The sequence below is a fragment of the Nicotiana tomentosiformis genome, chromosome 2, assembly GCF_000390325.3.
Source record: "Nicotiana tomentosiformis chromosome 2, ASM39032v3, whole genome shotgun sequence".
Lineage (NCBI taxonomy): Eukaryota > Viridiplantae > Streptophyta > Magnoliopsida > Solanales > Solanaceae > Nicotiana > Nicotiana tomentosiformis.
Genome location: NC_090813.1, coordinates 184,176,433 through 184,192,467, shown reverse-complemented (window position 1 = coordinate 184,192,467; position 16,035 = coordinate 184,176,433).

Below are 16,035 nucleotides of genomic sequence, written 5' to 3'. Positions count from 1 at the left end.
CTAGGCCAACTGAACCATCAAAAGTAGCTTTTTCCCTAAAATTTACCTCCACGCAGCTCAAATCTAACCAAAAATGACTTAATAATATCAAACAATGCAAGAGAAACTAATTACAATAAATAAAGCTATGATCTTTACATTTTTCCAAAAAAGTCAACAAAAGTCAACGCCAGGCCCGCCTTGGATTCTGAATCCAAACTTACCCAAGCGAAGCCGAAACAATACAAGCTCACACGAATAAAAACTGACTCAATCAGAATCCGATAGCTCAATCAATTTGTCAAAATATCGGGGTATTCATAACCCAAGAGTCCAACCCACTCTAGTTGGGTTCCATATCCCTCGAAATACTCTTCCAAAACTCGTCAAATTCGAGTATGTTGTTCTCCTAATATAGGAGCACAAGACCTAAAAAATAAATCGGGAAATAAACGTCTCTAACTCATTTTTAATTTTTAAAATTTAGGACATAACCCTAGATCTTGGTTTAAAGAATAAAATGAGTTTTCAATTAAAACCATGGATTAAAGCTTAAACCAAGGGAATGAATAAAAGAAAAATACTTAGGTTATGGTTTAGATCTTACCCCATGGAAGAAACTTGAAGAACATCCTTGAATTCTCCCAATCCCAAACTTTCAAGATGAGAAAAACTCCAACAATATTAATAGCAAAAAAATATCCAGTTATTCTGTCTCGTTTCTTGTGCCAAACGATCCTGAAACTCGCTTTTGATGCCAACAATGGATTTCTCGTGAATTTTCAGTCAAGTTAGCCTTTTTAATAACTCCATTTGACCTTATAATGAAGGAGATATGTTGGTTTAAATATTTGAAAATAGTGCAGATTTTTAAATACGAATGTAGTGGCAATTTCGTAATTAATCTGAAAAATCTAGCAACCCAATTCTTAGTAAAATAACTTAAACTTCCTCATACAATGTCAAAACTTGATGATTTCAGTTTCTATGGTTCAAAATTACGATATGGATATAATGTTTAGTCGAAACACAAATCAAAGGACGTTTGCTCAATATGGTAACCTTTATGCTCAAATCGACGTTGAAACCGAAAACAACCACCATACAACTCAAACTTATCCATAGCTCGTCGAAATTTAACCACATTTTGTGGACATGTCCAAAATCATCATACAAACTTATTGGAATAATTACAACCCGATTCCGAGTCTGTTTACCTAAAAGTCAAACCTTGGTCAACTCTTCCAACTTAAAGCTTCTAAAACGAGAGTCATTATTCCAAATCAATCCCAAACCGCTCGAAAATCGAAACCAACCATACAAACAAGTTATAATATATAGTATGAAGCCACTCAAAGTCTCAAACAATCGAATGGAATGCTAAAACTCAAAATGACCGGTCGGATCGTTACAAAAATATAGAACATATAATAATTTTTTTTGAATACAAAGCGACTCTATATGCCACCAATCCACTCTAAATCTCATACGGACCGATATATCTTGAATTTAGCTTATCTTTCTGACCGGACCTGATAACTCTTTTCATGAGGACAACTTCAAACACCTTTTTTTTTTATTCCTAAAAGTATCACAAATTTTCTCATCAAACAATAAGATCTACATAAAAAACTAGTAACTATTATCAGGTACAAACTCCGTCAATAGCAACTGATCCCTATACTCGCTTATGCCTCCATTGCACTGATACACATATAAGCACCACGACTATAATTCTATAGTGGAACACATCCATCGTTCTTACATACATCAGTTTTGGAATATAAATCTATCATGTGGGGCAGCGCTGGAACACATCTGTACGCCCCTATATAATACTTTCACATAAAGCAGTACTGAAATACATCCATACACTTCTACATAAATATTTTATGGCCTATTAATGTTGTGAGACATGACATATAGTCATCTCATACAATTACAATATCTCCCGAGCATATCACGGCATAGGCTAGTATGATTAATAAGCAATCAACTGACTGAATCAGGCACGTGAATAACCTAAGCCTATCACATTGACTCAAACTGGGATCACTACTTCCTTATCACGCACGAAACCAACCACGAAGTCTAAAGTTATCTATCTTAACTTCCTATAAAACACAACCAGGTTTGCGAAAATTCTTTCGAGTCTTTAATACTCGCATTTAGCATATGAACAGTTCAAATAGTTAAGAACGAATTTTTTTTCTTCTCGTGCCACCCTTTTAGTAGACATCATAAGGCTCAAAATATCACGGTATAAAAATTAAATTTATCCGTATGGCCTCTAGTATTTAATCGATATTATTTTGATGTCCATAGGACTATCCTCAACCGCTGAGTATGCTTCTATCAACTACGAAAATATTCTCCTATGTCATTAATAAATATAATAACTAGAAGGGTAAGGAACAATTTGGATACTCGATTCATCTAGTACACGACTAGTAATAGTTCCTTTGATTATCCAAGAGACGTCACAAAAAGTTCACACTAATCATAATTGATCTTGGAACATATTTTTAAAATATTTAACTCTTTTATCTTCCATCCATGAACCATGATGTCCCAGTCACAAGTCTATCTTAAAATATAAAGTAACAACCTATAATTGAATGTACAAATTAACTAAGTGTAACAAAATATAATTTTCCTTCATGGACCTCTAAGTCATTTGTCTATTATTGATTAGCAAATTCATAAATCTATTGTTCTTCCTAACGAATATAACCGAAGCACTTCAAAGTGAAATACTTGGTCTAGTGACTTCTTAATCATGAAATCTTGTAACTTGCTCTTTTAGTTCCTTTGACTCCACAAAGACATTCTATAATACCAACAAAAAATTAAGTTCTGGCAGTATATCAATACCTAAGACTATCTCCCTATCAAGTGGTATACTCAGTAGGTTCTCTGAAAATATATTTGGAAACTAATTAAATACTAACCTCAATAGTCGGTTACTCAACTTTATTATCCCGGGTTATAGTGAGATACATCACATAACCTTCATTTACATTGAAAGAACTTTTACTGATGAGGTAGCTTTGCCTATAGGCATACCGAGAATCCTTTATATTCAATGTCGCGCTCCGTTTTCCCGCGAAAGCAGGCTTCGACATGTGACAACTTTTTTAAGAGAGGTATTAAAAGAGAAGAGTCGTTGTCACGACTCAAAATCCACCTAGTCGTGATGGCACCTAACCAAACCCGCAAGGTAAGCCTATTAATAACTATCCAATTTAAATGAGATTTATTAAGAAAAAAAAAGATAATAAAACTGCTTTTATACAAGAATTCCATGGACTGGTAGTACAAATCATGAGTTTCTATGATTTAGAGTTTACAAAGCCAGTATGAAATAAATACTTCATCTGTCCGGATATACATAAATAGATTTTTATAAGTCTAGGGCTACCATGAATAAGAGACAGTTGTAACTGGAAGCATGTACATTTTCAAATCCAGCTCCAGCCGTGCACATCAACATCATCATCCAACATCTGCACGCAAGGTGCAGAAATGTAGTATAAGTACAACCGACCCCATGTACTCAATAAGTAACAAATCTAGCCGTAGGTTGAAAGTAGTGACTAGCTGGAACAAAGGTCGCAGTCCAACACCAATAGCCAACAACAGTTCATAACAACAAAATAAAAGTGATAAAAGAAGTAACTCAAAGATATAGTGCTCAGCTCGTTCACATTTCCAAAAAATAGGAATGATTTTCAAGTATGTCAGTGAAAACCCAAATCTTTTACTGAAATTACCAAAATATGATTACGTTTGTAAAACTGTGATTTTTCACAAAACTTTCAATAAGTAAATGTTTCATTTTCAAATGGCACGAGGAAAGTACATATCTATGCCTACATGTCAGTGTGTATGTGAAGTCATGAATGACACAATGTCGTACAACATGAGAAAAATGCATCTCAATGCCTGTATGTCAAGTGTACATGTCGAATGCAATGCAACTCAGTGATAAAATCATATGCATACTCTCAGAGTAACAATTCACTCAGTCCTCCCAGTCACTCAGCCCTCACAGTCACTCAGTCCTCCCAATCACTCAGCACTCGCACTTGGTAGGTACTTGCGCTCAGAATCAACCCAAAAACGAACTCAATCGACAAAAGTTGAATCTTTAAGCAAAGCCCAGAATCAACCCAAAATTCCAATATGGGCCCGCGCCTCAAAACTAGACGAACCTTAAAAAATCCGATAATCCATTCAATTACGAGTCCAACCATACTAGTTTCACTCAAATCCGACTCCGAATCGATGTTCAAAACTCAAAAACTCACTCTATGAAACTTTAGGCTAAAACCCCCAATTTTCTCTTTAAAACTCATAATCCAATTACCAAAAATGAAGATAAAATCATGAAATATAATCAAAATAGAGTGTAGAACACTTACCCCAATCCTTGTGATGAGATTTGCCTCTAAAATCGCCTCAATCCGAGTCACAATTGCCTCCTGTGAAAACCCCCGGAGTTCTGCTCTTCCGCACCTCCGCAACAGGCACCGCTTCTTTGCAAGCGCATGTGTGATACAAGACATGCTTCTGCGCACTCAACCGTTTTTGCAATCCCAGCTTCCGCTTCTGCGCACCCGCAGTGTTACACCCTGTACGTCCCAAGGTGACGTAATAAATATGAGACTTGTTAATCATGATTTAAATGATTTTAAAGTCATAATATATCTATGTATGATGTTTGGATAGAAAATATGAAGTTTGGAAAAAATCGAATTAAAGTTGCGGAAACACCAACTAAGGATTTGCCATATAACAGAGCCTTTTGAGAAATATATTTCGTGTGCTATGAGGTCTTTTGGGACATATTATATACCAAATTGAAGGTCTTGGAATGTAATTTCCAATTCACTTAACCGTTGATTCATACGACACCCGGATATAAAGTTATAAGCGTTGGAAGAAGGGCGAATCATAGGGTGCCAAGTAACATCTTTTTGACTTTTAAAAAAAGGGGATATTTACATCCCATCTCGTCTCTTTCTCTATTTTTCCAGAGAGCTCGCCCAAATAACACCCCTAACTTTACTCTTAAGCTCTCTACATGAGCTTCAAACAATATTATCATCCCTGGCACGGAATCAAGAAGCGATAACATTAAAACGATCCCTACGACGTAAGTATCGCTATATCGCCTCTCTTTTTCTTTGTAGTTTGAGTTTTGGAAGGTACTTCATAGTTAAGAAAAAGTGTACTTTCTGTATTTAAGTGTTTAAATATCAAGGAATGTTGATAAATTCGTTTCCTAATAGTTAGAACTCACGGGACGGTGTGAGTTCGAGTTATTTGACTTGTAGTGGACTGTTTTGTGGGTTGTTTCGTGTTGCCTTTGGACTGTATATTTTTCTACTATTTAATGGAGTTTTGGAGGATATATGGTGTGGAGAAACACCACATAATGACAGAATGGTGGGCTGGTCGTTCGTCGTTATATTTCTTTAAGTTATTTGACACTACTTTGGTTGTCATTTTATGTATGAAGTGATTAGGGTGTGTGGGCTGTTTTGTGGTATATTGTGATAGAGATAAGGTTTGAAAATGATGCTTACATTTTATTATTGTTGTGTTCTTGTTGTTGGTCGTATATGGTATTAGAGGAGGGCCTAGTTACAGGGGAGATGCTGCCCAAATTTAAGTAAACGAGCTACTAGTTTAAGTTGAGTACTTAGCCTTTACTTAGCATTTATTTTGAATCTCCTTATGATGTGGTAGATTGAATTGAGTTGTTTGAAGAATTTCTTGGAAGGTATTAAGGACTCAATGGAGTTAAGGTATGTTAAGGCTATCCCTTCTTTCCTTTTGGCATGATCCAAATGATACAAACGAAACGAGCAACATTCGCAACTTTCATAAATGACTCTATTCATAGAAATACTAGGGGTGTCTATATTCTTGATTCCCCATATGAATTATTATTATATCCTCTGTTCATGGGTCTCAGAAAAATACGTATTTGATAAAGTTTGTCCGAAAGACATATTGATTTTATGATATTCGAGAAATCTTTTTAACGTATTTCTTATGCATTTATACATGTACATTGACCCATGACCAGAAGGCATTATATATGCGTATATTATATGTATATGGGATATGGAAAAAGGTTATGGCATTATATACGCACCACCACCTGATCAGCTGGTATACGTTGATGATTTTGCCTACAGTGGCCGAGATGATATGATGGGATGCCCTCAGAGGCTTGATGATGTTATGAACACATATACCTATGCATGGTATGACATTTATATGCACATGCATGACATTATAAATTTTCATGATTCAGAGAGCTATTCAGAATTTCAGGTTGAGTTCTTTACTACATGTTTCTTTCATGTCTTTTATATACTACTGTCATGCCTTACATACTCGGTACTTTATTTGTACTGACATCCCTTTTGCCTGGGGATGCTGCGTTTCATGCCCGCAGGTCCCAATAGACAGGTTGAGAGTTATCCTAGTAGGCTATCAGCTCAATAGAAGGTGTTTGTGCACTCCACTTGCTCCGGAGTTGCCTATTTGGTCAGTATAATTTGAATATGTATTGTTTGGTATGGCAAGGCTCTGTCCCAACCTTTATGATATTTATGTACTCTTAGAGGCTTGTAGACAGATGACATGTATACGGATACTGGTATGGCCTTATAGGCCAGTACGTCATATGTATAAGTCAGTATATCAAGTTGGGTCACCCTATATTGAGTATTTCCTCATGTTTTATTCTACTTATCTCACGACAGCCTCTCCGGCTCAATTACCTATGATAGTATGATATGAAAGATACATTACGTTGGTACTCGGTTGAGTAAGGTATCGGGTGCCTGTCGCGGCCCATCGGTTTGGGTCGTTACAAAAGTGGTATCAGAGCAGTTCTGTCCTAGGGAGTCTACAAGCCGTGTCTAGTAGAGTCTTGTTTATGGGTGTGTTGTGCTCCACACTTATAAGCAGAAGGATACGGGGCATTTATGTCTGTCACTCTTTTTTCTTACTCTAGATCGTGTGCTAGAGCTCAGTTGTAAGAAATTCAAACTCCTAAGTTCTATTTTATTCGTTATACAATGACATCTACATCCAGAAAGACAGTTGGTAAGAGATTGAATGTGGTTGTGGAAGAGTTGAGTTAGAGGAACTCGATTTTACATCATGCTTATGATGAGTAAATGTAAGGCCTTTAGTAGATATGTGTGTACTATGACGTGTGAGCCTCTTGATAAGGAGCCCTAAGGCACGAATATCTATTTACTCATATGGTAAAAAGCAACTAGAGAATGAGAAGATAGATACAAGTTTCAACAAGTAAAAGAAGCTAGGTGAAGAAGGATACGAGGTATGCAGTTAGTGAAGATTATCTATATTTACAATTCAGGCAGAGAAATATAAGCATTCTGAGTTACTTTCAAAAATAACAAAGATATATTCACTTGACAACACCCGTTTCAGTTATGCCCTGTGGGAGCTAACATATATAATTTAATAGAAGGATGGGATATCAGCATCCAGCTGGGGTTAGAGTAACTCAAAATTGTGGATGGATTGTTATCATTAGCTCACATTTTCGAGGGATATTGCAAATGTGGTAATGGTTCTCCTTGTGAGGCACCCAGATGGTGCACTCTAGAATAGTACAATCAGATATAAATACTAGAATGTTCAGAAATTTCAGAAGATTGGCATTGGAATCCTAGAAGGGATAAATATTTACCTTTGTATGGCTCTCGTCCCTAGTAAAGAGAGAGTGTTAGGCGACCCGAAGAGCCAGTGAGTTGAATTAAGGGGGCTAAAAGTGAAAGAATATTTTGAAGAAGTTTTCATAATAAGGTGATAGACAGAAATATTAGCAGGAGAATAAAAAGAAAGTAAATGAAGCATTATGAGTAAGATATGATAAATGGATGATAACGGTAAATCAAAACATGACAAGACTATAGATTCTATAGTCAAGTGAAGGAAAAGACAAGAAGTTACAAGCCTTGAGACAATAAAAGAGTATAAGCCATAAAGTCATGTCCCCATTTCGAGAAATGAGTTGGTGACTCATACATGATTACCAGAAGAAAAAGTTAGACCCCTGGAGTAATATAAATTAGTATGGGCTAGTGAATAAGATAAATTGAACATGAATTCGGGACCGAAGGATTTGATAATAGTTGACAATGTGAAAATTTCAGAGATCGCGTTCCGGGCGATAATTGAATGGACAACAGAAGAATAACTTTTAAAGGTCATTCAGGAAGACGTTTCCCTAAAGCAAGCGCTGTGAGCAGAGTCAAGCTTAAGGGACTAAGTGTGCGAGTTACACTAGGTGTCACCTTTGTGTGTAAGAAATTAAATTATTCCTGGTAAAGAAGAAGAAACGCAAGGCAAGTAAGAGTCCGTGAAGATGTGAAAAGACACCAAATATGAAGAGGTGAAACATTTATAGGTAAATCTTCATAGCAATAAATTTTAGTACTCCCCTAAAGGGGGGAAGATGGTGTGATATGGTATTAAGTCTGAGTTATGTGGTTAAGGTAACTATGGAATAGTAAAGGAAGAATGTGGTAGAAAGGAAAAAGGAATGAGATTGCATTTATTCAGATCCTACGAATATGATACGACTCCAGAACATTATGTAAGCATGACGACGGGGAGAGGCAGAAAGGGTTCCATCACTAGATGTTATTGATAAATAAGTGCAAATGAACACTGGGTACATAAGGAGCCAGTGTGCGGGGTAAGTTAAGACAAAGGATATAACCCAAGAGAGATTACGCAGAATATAGATATGAGAATGGACTAATGTGTAGTTAGTAGTTGATTCAGGAAGAACCTAGCCATGGCTAAACAAGAGGATACAGACAAATCAACAGGTTGTGTAAGATAAACATAGCGAAACCCAACATAGGGAATTCAGTCTCGCAAATATGATGACATCGTAATCCTTGAGAAATATTCAGATAGGAGTTCGGGTTGTTAAAGGTACCGTATAAGTGTTACGAAAAAAAAATGGTGCCACTAAGAAGGCAGTCCAAAAATTTCAGTTCAGAATCAACCTTATGAGTACAAGGGAGCTGAGGTAAGAAATTAAGGATAATTATAGGCGAGTAAGAATGTCAAAAATTATTTCGAGTATACGATGTAATAAGATCGCAGCCTTACATGAGTCAAAGGGTCCCCCCTAAGTTTACAAAGAAAGACTAGCTGAGGAAATAAGGAAGAAGGCTTCAACTTAAGCATAGTGACATAAAGAAGAAATGATCTTGTAACAACAGTCTCACTACAACATTGTATGCACTCCATAAGAAAGTGGCACCTATCGTGGCTAATGAACGGAAAAAAATAAATCAAAAGATGATATTTGAGATTATATGAGTTACAGGAAATTCCAATATTTGTGGGTAATGAGATAAGTCAAGTATTCATGCAACAAGTGGCAGAACGACCATGAAAAGTAATTGCTTATGTTTAAAGACAACTAAGAAAGCACGAGAAGAATTATCCGACCCACGATTTAGAGTTAGCCGCAGTGATTCATGCACTAAAGATCTGGAGGCACTATTTGTATGACATTTATGTTGATATCTATATGGATCATAAGCGCCTTCAATATAGCTTCAATCAAAAGGAATTGAATTTACGCCAAAGGAGATGGTTGGAGCTACTAAAAGACTATGACGTTGATATTTTATACCATCCGGGGAAGGCAAATGTAGTAGCCGACGCCCTCAGCCGTGGATCTAAGGGTAGCCTATCATATTTATAGCCAGAGAAGTGTGGGATAGCCCATGAGATTCATCAACTAGCTAGTCTTGGAGTTCGATTACTGGACTCAGGTGATACCAGAGTTACTATTCAGGACACGATAACATCCTCTTTAGTAACTGAAGTGAATGAACGCCAGTATAAGGATCCTGTGCTAGCTCATTATAGAGATACATCCCCTCAAAAGGAGAATACACCATTTGAGATTACAGGAGATGGAGTCCTCAGATATCGAGGTCGATTATGTGTTCTAATGTGGCAGGGTTGCGCCAGCAGGTTATGGGAGAAGCTCACTATTCTCATTATTCTATTTATCCAGGAGCGACAAAGATGTATCATGATATCATGGGAATATACTGGTGGGAGGAAATGAAGAAGGATATAGCAGAGTTTGTTGCTCAGTGCCCTAATTGTCAGCAGGTTAAGATTGAACATCAGAAACCCTGTGGATTATTACAGGCTATAGAGATTCCGACTTGGAAATGGGAAGTGATTAATATGGATTTCATCATAGGCGTACCTCGTACCCAATGTAAGTTTGATGCTATATGGGTTATTGTCGATAGACTTACAAAAACAACCTATTTTCTGTCTATCAGGACTACCTACTCAGTAGAGGATTATGCAAGGCTTTACATTAGGGAGATAGTATGACTTCATGGTGTCCCTATATCTATTATCTCAGATAGAGGTGCTCAGTTTATAGGTAATTTTTGGAGGTCCTTCCAAAAAGGATTGGGGACTCAGGTAAGTCTTAGTACAACATTTTATCCCCAGACAGATGGTCAGGTTGAACTTACTATTCAGACATTGGAGGATATGCTACGGGCTTGTGTGATGGACTTCACGGGTAGCTGGGATGATCATATTCCACCTATTGAGTTTGCATATAATAATAGTTATCATTCCACCATTCAAATGGCTCCATACAAAGCTCTTTACGGACCAAAGTGTAGGTCTCCTATAGGATGGTTCGAGATTGGGGAAACTATGTTAGTAGGACCAGAGTTGCTACAATAAGAAGTTGCAAAGATTAAGCTTATAAGGGAAAGGCTATTAGCAGCACAGAGTCGCCAGAAGTCCTATGCAGATAATCGACGACGAGATTTGGAGTTTCAGGTAGATGGTTGGGTATTCCTAAAGGTGTCACCGATGAAAGGCGTTATGAGATTCAGTAAGAAAGGAATGTTTAGCCCTCGGTACATTGGACCTTATAAGATTATACGCAGAGTAGGCCAAGTAGCATATGACTTAAACTTGCCTTACAAATTGGAGTCTGTACATCCAGTATTTCATGTGTCTATGCTCTGTAGGTGTATTGGAGATCCCTCTAAAGTCATTCCAGTTGACGATGTTCAGGTTACAGAGCATCTATCATATGAGGAAGCTCCCATTGCTATACTAGATAGACAAGTTTGGAGATTAAGAACTAAGGATGTAGCTTCAATTAAAGTACTTTGGATTAACAATAATGTGGAGGAGATGACTTGGGAAGCTGAAGAAGAAATGAAGACTAGGTATGTTTCCACTTCCGGAGAAGGATCAGACTGAGATATCACAGCCTTTAGGTACGTATATGGTACTTGATTCTTATGTTAGATATTGTTATTGGTCATGTGAGGCCATTGGTGTTATTGATGATTGTGGCCCTGTGTGTCTTTGTATTGTTGGGTTTTTTGTGTGACAAGTTGGTAGTAGTATCGTTACAGAGGAGACTATGCCAAAATTTCTATAGATTTCTGAAGTTTAACATTCGAGGACGAATGTTTCAAAGGAGGGAAGATTGTTACACCCTGTACGTCCCAAGGTGACATAATGAATATGAGACTTGTTAATCATAATTTAAATGATTTTAAAGTAATAATATGGATATATATGATGTTTGATAGAAAATATGAAGTTTGGAAAAAATCGGATTAAAATTGCGGAAACACCGACTAAGGATTTGCCATGTAACAAAACTTCTTGAGAAATATATTTCGTGTGCTATATGAGGTCTTTTTGGAACATATTATATACAAAATTGAAGTTCTTGGAATGTAGTTTCCAACACACTTAACTGTTCATTCATACGACAACCGGATAAAACGTTATAAGCATTGGAAGAAGGGCCAATCATAAGGTGCCAAGTAACACCTTTTTGACTTTTAAAAAAATGGGATATTTACATCCCATCTCGTCTCTTTATCTATTTTTCCAGATATCTCGCCCAAATAACACCCCTAACTTTACTTTTAAGCTCTCTACAAGATCTTCAAACAATATTATCATCCCGGGCACGAAATCAAGAAGCGATAACATTAAAACGATCCCTACGACGTAAGTATCGCTATATCGCCTCTCTTTTTCTTTGTAGTTTGAGATTTGGAAGGTACTTCATAGTTAAGAAAACGTGTAATTTCTGTATTTAAGTGTTTAAATATCAAGGAATGTTGATAAAGTCATTTCCTAATAGTTAAAACTCACGGGACGGTGATCGAAAGCCGTGAGTTCGAGTTATTTGACTTGTAGTAGACTGTTTTGTGGGCTGTTTCGTGTTGCCTTTGGGCTGTATATTTTTCTACTGTTTGATGGAGTTTTAGAGGACAAATAGTGTGGAGAAACACCACATAATAATAGAATGGTGGGCTGATCGTTCGTCGTTATATTTGTTTAAGTTATTTGACACTACTTTGGTTGTCGTTTTATGTATGAAATGATTAGGGTGTGTGGGCTGTTTTGTGGTATATTGTGATGGAGATAAGGTTGGAAAATGATGCTTAAATTTTTTTATTGTTGTGTTATTGTTATTATTGGTATACGGTATTGGAGGAGGGCCTAGTTACATGGGAGATGCTGCCCAAATTTAGGTAAACGAGCTACTAGTTTAAGTTGAGGACTTAGCCTTTACTCAACACTGATTTTGAATCTCCTTATGATGTGGTAGATTGAATTGAGTTGTTTGAAGAATTTCTTGGAAGTTATTAAGGACTCAACGGAGTTAAGGTATGTTAAGGCTATTCCTTCTTTCTTTTTGGCATGATCCAAATGATACAAACGAAACGAGCAAAATATGCAACTTTCATAAATGACTATATTCATAGAAATACTAGGGGTATCTATATTCTTGATTCCCCATGTGAATTATTATTATATCCTCTATTCATGGGTCTCAGAAAAATACGTATTTGATAAAGTTTGTCCTAAAGGCATATTGATTTTATTATATTCGAGAAATCTTATTAACCTATTTCTTATGCATTTCATGCATTTATACATGTACATTGACCCATGACCAGAAAGCGTTATATACGCACCACCACCTCATCAACTGGTATACGTTAATGATTTTGCCCACAGTGGCCGAGATGATATGATGGGATGCCCTCAGAGGCTTGATGATGTTATGAACGCATATACCTATGCATGGTATGGCATTTATACGCACATGCATGACATTATAAATTTTCATGATTCAGAGAGCTATTCAGAATTTCAGGTTGAGTTCTTTACTGCATGTTTCTTTCATGTCTTTTATATACTACTGTCATGCCTTACATACTCGGTACTTTATTTGTATTGACGTCCCTTTTGCCTGGGGACGTTGCGTTTCATGCCCGCAGGTCCCGATAGACAGGTTGAGAGTTCTCCTAGCAGGCAATCAGCTCAGCAGAAGGTGTTTGTGCACTCCACTTGCTCCGGAGTTGCCTATTTGGTCAGTATGATTTGAATATGTATTGTTTGGTATGGCGGGGCTCTGTCCCGACCTTTATGATATTTATGTACTCTTAGAGGCTTGTAGACAAATGTCATGTATACGAATACTGGTATGGCCTTATAGGCCAGTACGTCATATGTATAAGTCAGTATATCAAGTTGGGTCACCCTATATTGAGTATTTCCTCATGTTTTATTCTACTTATCTCACGACAGCCTCTCCGGCTCAATTACCTATGATAGTATGATACGAAAGATACGTTACGTTGGTACTCGGTTGAGTAAAGTACCGGGTGCCCGTCGCGGTCCATCGGTTTGGGTCGTGACATGCAGGTGCGTTTCTTCCTCTACATCTGTGATGATCCCCATCCAAGCTTCTTTCGCTTCTGTAACCAAATGTCCGCATCTGCATCCATTCTTCCGCAGATGCGGAAACACCAGAACCAGCAGCCTTAGACAAATGCAACATGCGACGAAATGGTCCGAACCTCGTCCGAAACTCACCCGAGCCCCTCGGGACCCCGTCCAAATATACCAATAAGACCCATAACACAACCCGGACCTACATGAGGCCTCAAATCAGACAAACAATATCAAAACGACGAATGGTACCTCAAATCAAACTTAAATAAACTTTCAACTTTCAACTTCCAAAACTCGCGCCAAAACATATCAAATCAACTTGGAATGAACTCAAATTATACACACAAGTCCCAAATGACATAACAAAGCTATTTCGATTCCCAGAACCACAATCCTAATTCGATATCTAAAAAGTTAACTCCCGGTCAAACTTATGAACTTTCCAAACATTCAAATTTCCAACTTTCGCCAATTAGTGTCGAATCCTTCTAGAAATATCCAAATGCAAATCCAGGCATATGCCCAAGTCCAAAATTACCATCCAGACCTAACGGAGCTCTCAGAACTTCGTTTCGGGGTCAAATTCACAAAAGTCAAACTTGGTCAAATCTTCCAACTTAAAGCTTAAATCATGAAATTCATTCTTCCAAATCGATTCCGAATAACCTGAAAATCAAAACCGACGATTCACATAAGTCATAATACATCATACATCGTGCCCTCAAACTACCGAGCGAAGTGTAAATGCTCGAAATGATCGGTCAGGTCATTACAGTCGCCAGCTAACGAGTTTTAAGGTGCGTTAGGGAATCTATTTAAAAATAACTCTGTTTAACTAGTCTACGTCACCAAAGATCGGGTAAGGGCTCAAATTTCCTCAAAGAGAAGGGGTTAGGCACTCTTTGAGGTCCACAACTGTGGTTCCCAGCCAAAATTTAAACTATGTGGATTAGATGATTAAGATAGGTGATCAAACAAGCGAGGAAAGGTATAAAAGTTGAAGACTTTATTATAACACATAAGAATAGATGATTAGTACAAAAATTAAAGGTTACAAAGGGTGCAACGGCATTAGCCTATGTTAAATGACTAAGTGTGAATAACAAGTATATAAAGAAAAGGGGGGGGGGAGTCCTAAATTTTTTAGCCTAAATGATCACCCCGTGCAACATAAATAATACTTCGTAAATCCCTTAAGGTAGGGGTTGCTCATATAATTCAGTAGGCATGGACTATCATCTCTTGCTACCCGATTACTATATTGAATTTGTTACTTAAGGCATTCTAGTTCAATTCTAAACCGTATCCTATACGTGCGCTACCCGTCCCATACCTATGGTCCAGGAGGCTTTGGACCTACTATGAGGTGGTTCTAAACTCAACTTAGGTTACTAAAAATGAGAAAGCTAGGCGACATTCAAAACAGATAGGACTTCACGTAAAGACAATTAAAGGCCCAAGTTAGTCTCCACACATAGACAATAAATGCACGCGATAGAATAAGCGGTAGATGGTTTCAGAATTAAGACTTAGAGTCCTATAGGCATGGTTTCTAGGTGATTCTGAATTCCAGCATCGTATGTGCAATGCTATTGCTCTCAATGGCGTAAGCGAGGAGATAGTAAACTGTTTGTAAACTCAGAATTATCAGTGTTAATTTTATAAATATGTGTCTAGGTAGATGACATTGTCCTATATGCATGGTTTCTAGTAGTGGCATAACTAAGCAATGAAACAGTTTGAAAGTCCAGCATTAACAACATTGACCTCATGAATAATTTTAAGTGAGCGACAACATACTATATGCATGATTTCTAACAATTGACAATCAGACTTGATTATTTATAACACTTTATTCCTATAGGCATGTCGTCTAGGCGGGGTAGTGTAATGAAAACAATAGAGGTAGTTGATTAAAAGATTAGAGTCCTATAGTTATGATATCTGGATGGGAAGTACACTAAAGTAATAGAAGCAATTGACCAATTGATTATTTGAAGTCCTATAGGCATGGTATCTGAGTCAAAAAAAGCATATGTTATACATCCTATAGGCATGCTATCTAAACACACAGTAGTAATATAGAAGCGAGGATGCCAAACACTTGGACTAACGTATTTGAACTGTGTACAAGTGAGGTGTGCATGATTCCTATAGCCATGATTTCTATTGATGTGTAGAAATAAATCAAGTTAAACAAAATTCACATAAAGC